At 35.7% G+C, this 7,604-nt stretch overlaps 1 long non-coding RNA gene across 1 annotated transcript; it reads left to right on the top strand.

The window, feature by feature from the left end:
- Window positions 1–2,565: 2,565 nt before the first annotated feature.
- LOC127881160 (uncharacterized) lies at window positions 2,566–6,455 on the top strand. Its single transcript, XR_008049945.1, has 2 exons — window positions 2,566–3,181; window positions 4,897–6,455. It is a non-coding gene; the product is annotated as an uncharacterized LOC127881160 (long non-coding RNA).
- Window positions 6,456–7,604: the final 1,149 nt, after the last annotated feature.

The following is a 7,604-nucleotide window of genomic DNA, read 5'->3' as shown; positions in this document are numbered from 1 at the left end:
TTCAAATATTATTTTTAATGCATATATTTATATGTAATCATATTTAACAGACTGTTTTATATGAGATATGTGGGGTATGTAGTTATTGTGAGTTCAGTTTTTAGTACACAGTTGATCTACCCGTATGTGTGTTTGGGGTTGGATGTGGGAGTTGTAGAAGCTTATAAAATCTAGAAGATGATGATGAAGATAATCAAAAATCGTTCGTAGAAACGAATATTCCATGCGAATTGAAAATGCAATAAATGCATTTGAAGTAAATTATCATTCATTTATTATGTGCATTCCTCCAAACAGTCAGCTACATTTACGTATATGATTATTAATTGTCCATTTTACACCAGGTAGGTGTTTTGCTCTAGTATTAAGTAATTCTGAAAGCTATCAAAAAGAAGATACCACATTATAAGTTGAAATTTTCAGTTTTGTGTTGATGTGCTTCGGTCTATAAAAATAACATGAAATTATAGTTGTTTAAGCGACATTACCTTTAATTAGTATATCGATTCACTAAATTAAGCTATGTTATGTAACTTTTCACATATTATATAAAATGTTAAGTATGTTATCCCTTAGCAGTGATATGCCCTTTTAAACCATACATTTCTCTTTACATATACATACCTGATTTTATAATTATTTTAGTAATCACATATCACGCCGCCTATCCGCCATTGACACTGAACGCATTCGAATAACTGATTGTTACTGGTTTGATAATTATTATTCAATATATGTAGTTGTCTCTACATTATTAATATTTTATTAGAGGCGTATAGTTTTCGGTTTATGTTCTAGTATACAACGTTTATGGCACATGCTATTGTGGTAGTCAAATTCAAAAATGAACTCCTTTCAAAGAAGAGGTCGTGTCAATATAACCAATGACAAAAATACCCGCAAGATGGCACGCACAATGTCTTCCTTTAATCAATAATGCAACGTCCCCGGGGACTCGCCAGCAGCCAGAGTTACCCTCGTTGTGAAAGTTAATTTAATTTATTGGTGGTCTCAACAGGTTTCGCCAAGTTGACACTTGTGCATAAAGGGTGTTCGAAAACAATTTCGAGCGAGTTACCCTTTGCCCGTTAAAATTTCTCCTGTCTTGACTTAATCAGTTGGAGGCTAAAATTCGCATTTGAGTGGCTAGAAAATGGTCACGTGGGTCGAATTCATGAAAAGAACATTTAATATTTTAATAACACCAGTAATTATTGGAAAGGCTTGAAAAGTTAAAATCACCCGTGCGGGGAATAAAGCCCCTGTGAATACGAATGTACACTGAAAAGGTTTGAACGGATTTATGGACATCCAGCCAATTTGTGTCACACTGAATTGACCATGCAATGTAAAGACATTAATTACATTCAGAAAAATGTTCTGTCGGTATCTGGGTGTGTTCAAAAGTTTTTTCTTCGGTATTGAACTGTCTATGATAGAGGAATATAAAAGTGTTGATTTACAGTGATATTTTTATAAAATTTCTCATCTGAGTCCTGGGACTCGATACCTTGCATCGCTTTGAGTCCCTGTATTGAAAGAATGAGTCCAAATATTTAACGATATTATTTTTTTAGAAATTTCAATCATTATTTGGGACTCAAATAATTCGAATCTTTGCTTCCCCATAGGTGTTTGTGAGGCCAGGACGCAGGACTAGCAGGTAAAAAATCACTGGATTTAGAAGTACGTGTATTAATTTTTTTTATAATGCACCTTTCTCTTTTCTGCTTATATTTTACACAAAATCCTAGCTTTAAGACAAATACTTGTGACGATCACAGTAACCAATATTTTTTAAGAATAATTTCACACACATGATTACGTAGACAATACACAATATCGTTGTGTTCACCATATGATCTTTTAGATGTTTAAACGTATATCGAATACAAAATTGCCAGCAGCACTTACAAAATCTGATGCAGCTTGAGATAAACTTGCCTTGGTAGACAAAGACCACATAATTGAGATTGTTCGTTATAAAAAAACAACAACATTGTTCGTAATTAAAAACATGTCAGTAATGACATAGCAAACAAAAACACCAATAACTAAACTAAGCGATAATAGCAAATATGTTAACGACAAACATGTCAATAACATAACATGCGCCGAAGTAATTAAACACACCAAAAGGATATGCAAGGTGTACATTAATTCGCTTTATGAATAGTCGTTTGAACTCTACTCTGCCAATTTTGTTTAATTGTTTATGTAATGAACAGTTTTTCTTTAATAATGCTTTTCCGTTCTATAATGTTCTGATAAATTGTTCCACTTTTAATGTTGTTACAAATAAGCATTTATTTACAATAAAACACTATTGCCCCAAAAAATGCCCTATAACTAATACACGATTATCATTATACAGGTAAATTAATTCATAGTCATGTGTGTGGTTGGGGGGGGGGGGGGCGTAGTGAATAAGTCATAAATTTGATGCAATGATACCGTGACTATGCGGTTAAAGCCGTGAGGATGTGCTGGTTACGGATGAAGTATTTAACAAACTTAAAGCTCTTTGTACACCAGCACACATCGCGAATATGGTTCATATGGAAAGCCAAAGGGGACCCCCGCTAAAATGCATATACTTATATAGCAAATATCGGGATTTTCATTTTCCGCGGAACTTTCACTTTCCGCGAAAAACCAAGGCCAGCATAGCCATAAAATACTGCATACAAATCGAAATCTAAAAAGCGCGGAACTTTCATATATTTTCCGTCGGAACAATTATCTTTCAACCCTGTAGAGAATGCGGGCTCAAATAATCGCGCGGAACCTTAATATTATCTACTCTGTACAAATAGTAGTGTATAAAATCGCGCGGACCTAATCCACAAAGCGCGGAACACAAATATCTTCCGCGAAAATTAAGCATTGAATTACTGTACAAATCTCGGGTTGCTATGTAAATTGCGGGTTGCTAATGTAAAATCGCGCGGAAGATTCATTACTCCGCGCGATTTTCAATAGCATTGAATTACTGCACGAAATTCGGGTTGCTATGTGGTTACGCGATAAAATTTGATTGGTTCCGACACCTAGAAAGAACCAATCAAAACTCGCGTCTTATCCAGCATTCATGCAGTCATCATGATGACGGTTGTTTCACATTAACACAAAACCTTTTAAGGGCGAAAGAGTGATCAATTTTGATGACATTAGCGATGAGGTTAGTATTTAACATACATGAATTATGAATTTTAATGCAATTAAAACAGCTCAAGAGTATCGAGTGTTGTTTTCACGGTTTGTCTATATGCAAACGTCTCTGTTAAAACATAAACACCCGCAAAAACACGTCATAATCATATGTCGTCAAATAATGAAATATAGTGTTTGTGTGTAAGAAACATCATCCCTTAAGCTCAGTTAGTAGAGAGCCAAGTTATTGTTATGGCAGTCGTATGCTCTAGTCCAGCACCGTATACATCTTCAATTAAAAAGAACAAGAACAAGGCTTTACAGGCAATTCATCCCAAAGGCAACTCGTACCTTGGTCAACTCGTACCCATTTTTAGCTCGGCGTTTTCGGAGAAAACCCGAGGTATTGTCATAGCCAGCTCGTCGTCCGCCGTAGGCGTCGTGCTAAAACCTTAGCATTGGCTCTAAAATCAAAGTGCTCCACCTACAACTTTGAAATGTCATATGTAGATGCACCTTGATGAGTTCTACACGCCACACCCATTTTTGGGTCACTAGGTCAAAGTCACTGTGACCTCTAATATAAAACTTTAACATAGGCTCTAAAATCAAAGTGCTTCCACCTACAACTTTGAAACTTCATATGAAGATGCACCTTGATGAGTTCTACACGCCACACCCATTTTTGGGTCATTAGGTCAAAGGCCAATGTCACTGTGACCTCAACTATTAAACTTTAACATAAAGTAAAATAAAGTGCTTCCAACTACAACTTTGAAACTTCATATGTAGATGCATGTTGATTTGTTCTACACGCCACACCCATTTTGGGGTCACTAGGTCAAGGTCATTGTGACCTCTAAAAAAAAAAATCTGACAAGCACCTGTAGCAGAGCGTGGCACCCGTTATGCGGTGCTCTTGTTGTCAACTCGTACCTCATTCAAACTATTGAACTTGTTTCATTTGTCTTATTTTGTCACAATTGTAAAATTCTTGAAAGACATCAACCACAAGTGTCAATTTTCATCAACACTTTCGCTGCTTATACATATCTGCAACAGACAACTTGCGTGAGCAATGCTTAGATAATTTAAGTGGAAATGTCAAGAGGAAAATAAAAATTGTCTCTATGAGTTTGACTTATAAGCTAACCATCCTACACCTATTTCTGTATATCGGGTACGGGTTTAGTTTGGGTAGGTACAAGTTGACTAAAAAACAGGTACGAGTTGACCACAATGGGTAGGTGTTTACCACGGAACAATTTGACCGGCATGCAGAACAAGATTATTGATTATTATATTTAACTGTCACACAAATCTGAAAGATAACACAATGTATTACAAACACAATGACTGTCAAGACATTCTAAACTCTTACAGTTAACATATAACAGGTGTACACATCTGATATACTGACCAAATTAAATAACTCAAGATTCACACCAGATACGACACAGTTTCAAAACTCGACATTTTGTCTGCATGCCACGCCAATTTAGTCCAAAAAATTTGATTTAACCAGTGAATTCTGAGCTATATATCTTAAAGCAGAATGCACATTATGTCTAAAAAGTGTTTTCGGCTAATTTCTGGTATGAACTATCTTCACACATAGCATCTGGTAAACCTTCAGATAGCAATAGCAGAATGCTAATAATGAGTATAATGTTCTGTATTGTGGAAGAAATACATGTAGTAAAATAATATGATAGTATGAAACATGGTTTTTGTATTTTATAGCTGTAGCAGTGTTCCCAACTTGAACATCATCTTCTGTGTACATATCTGAGGCAGAGCCAGCTTGCCCATCTGACCTCTGTTGTGGACAACCGAGTAAGAGCCAGCTTGCATGTCATCTGTTGTGGACATCCGTGTTAGAGCCAGCTTGCACGTCCTCTATTGTGGACATCAGTGTTAGTGCTAGCTTGCATGTCATCTGTTGTGAACATCCGTGTAAGAGCCAGCTTGCACGTCATCTCTTTTGGACATCAGTGTTAGAGCCAGCTTACACATCCTCTGTTGTGGACATCCGTGTAAGTGCTAGCTTGCACATAATCTGTTGTGGACATCTGTGTTAGAGCCAGCTTGCACGTCATATGTTTAGGACATCAGTCAGAGATAGCTTGCATGTTATATACTTGTGGACATTAGTCAGAGCCAGCAAGGACAATCTCTGTTGTGGATATCTGTCTTAGAGCTTGCACGTCATCGGTTGTTCACATCCTTGTAATAACCAGCTTGCACATCAACTGATGTGGAAATCTGAGTCAGAGCCAGCTTGCACATCATCCGTTGTGGACATCTCTTTATGATTCTACTCTTTGCTTAGATTGACACTGTGACTTTAGTGTAATATGTTACAACCTTAAGCTATTCCTATTGTTGAATAAAAATATTGTGTCATTAAAATATATTTTGTTGGATAATTTGTATGTTGAGTTGTATTGTTTGGTCATTGCAAAGTATCAAGTTATTTTAAGACAAGACAAGGGACAAAATTGTCACAAAACCAGGTTTTCATTGTGAAAAAAAAATCTGATAAAGGGAGAAAACTAAAACTGAACTTTTGAAATGAACAAACAAAATTAACCCCTTTGTAAGTTTGTTTAAAATTTTTTTATATTTTTAGTCGTGGCGACCTTGACATTGGAGATATTGACGTGATTCTTTCGTGCGACACACCGTCCCATGATGGTGAACAAATGTGCCAAATGATTTTAAAATCTCACAATGAATGACATAGTTATGGCCAGGACAAGCTCATTTATGGCCATTTTTGACCTTTGAACTCAAAGTGTGACCTTGACCTTGGAGATATCGACGTAATTATTTCGCGCGACACACCGTCCAATGATGGTGAACAAATGTGCCAAATGATTTTAAAATCTGACAATGAACGACATAGTTATGGATCGGACAAGCTTGTTCCGCCAGCCCGCCAGCCAGCCAGCCAGCCCGCCCGCATTCGCCAATCTAATAACCAGTTTTTTCCTTCGGAAAACCTGGTTAAAAAAGCTCATCTTTCATCATGTATTTATATTAAAATTCTTGAATGTTAGTGAAGGTACAGTTCATATAATTAAAAGCAATTTTAATATGATTGCTTGTGTTTTATTGCAAAGTGAATACCATCTTGTCTTTATGCTGACATATAGAACGGAAAAATAGTAAACTGTCGTTTTTATATGCAATGGGATTGTATATGAAGACTTGCATGTTCAGATGAAAAAATTGCCATAATTTTTCTCTTTATATTTTATTCCTGCTAAATGGTTGATGCAATAAAGTTAAGTCTTTAATGACTTGTGTTTCTTGTAATATTATTTGTAAGCAAATTTGGCTGTAGTATTAGATGCATGCTGTACAAGATACTGTAGATCAACATTATATTGTTTGAGTATGAATAGATAATTCAAGGTGCACAGCCATTAATTTTGCCCTCCACCATCTCCGATTTTGGTTAGACAGTTGCAAGTTACTTGCATTAGTATGAAGTCTTAAAATAACTTAAGTATAATTGCTGTTGTGTTATTATTAACCTTTTCCTGCTCTGAGGAAATTTTAAATTTTCTACATGCAAACATCATAAAACCAGAACAGCCTGCAAGTAACTCACAATCTGTTCAGGTTTTATGCTGTTTGCTGCTCATCAGTATCCATGGGTTGGAAACAAAGCCTTTAAAACTTTAATATAGTAAGAAAGGTCTTAAATTAAATTTATTCTCGAATGTGTCTTAGTGCGTTTTTGAGTGGTACAGGGTTAAATGTCTCATTTTGTTTTTGATTATCTTTGGTTTATTGAACATATATGAGCCTTGCTCTGTGAAATAGGGGTTTAATGCATGTGCATTTAGTATCCTCCCTGATTAGCCTGTGCGGTCTGCCCAGGCTAATCTGGAGTGCACATGCATTAAACCCCTTTTTCACAGAGCGAGGCTCATATGTATTAGACAGTGCATTCAAATAATACAATTTAAATCTGAATCTTTTATTTAGTTGCAATACTTTAAAGCTTACTATGTTTGCAGTTTTAGTGAAAACACAAACTTTTAATCAAAGAAGCATATAATGTGTATTACTCATTTAATCAACTTCCACTTTATTCCATACACGTGTTCGACTCTGTGACATTATGTTCTGTCAAAGCTTTTTATTGCAAATTTATTAAACATAAATTGGTAACCTTGGGTATCCAAAAGGAATCCAAATTTTACTAGCCATAGACTTTCCAAAATGCAATTGTTTCTGAGAAGTATTTTTCTCTAGAAGGTGGCAAAACTCCTAAGCAATTCCTTTTTGGGCTAATGGTAGGGCTTATGCGTGTAACACCCATTGACAAATTATTAAATATACATTGAAAGGTCATTGTTCACAAAACAGATCATGATATAACATGATGCAGCATTTTGTACTATATTAAATTAAATGTTGCTGAAAACAGTAGAATA

The sequence above is a fragment of the Dreissena polymorpha genome, chromosome 1 (genome assembly GCF_020536995.1).
Source record: "Dreissena polymorpha isolate Duluth1 chromosome 1, UMN_Dpol_1.0, whole genome shotgun sequence".
NCBI classification, from domain to species: domain Eukaryota; kingdom Metazoa; phylum Mollusca; class Bivalvia; order Myida; family Dreissenidae; genus Dreissena; species Dreissena polymorpha.
The sequence above is the reverse complement of the archived record's forward strand: the minus strand, read 5'-3'. Positions and strand labels throughout refer to the sequence as shown.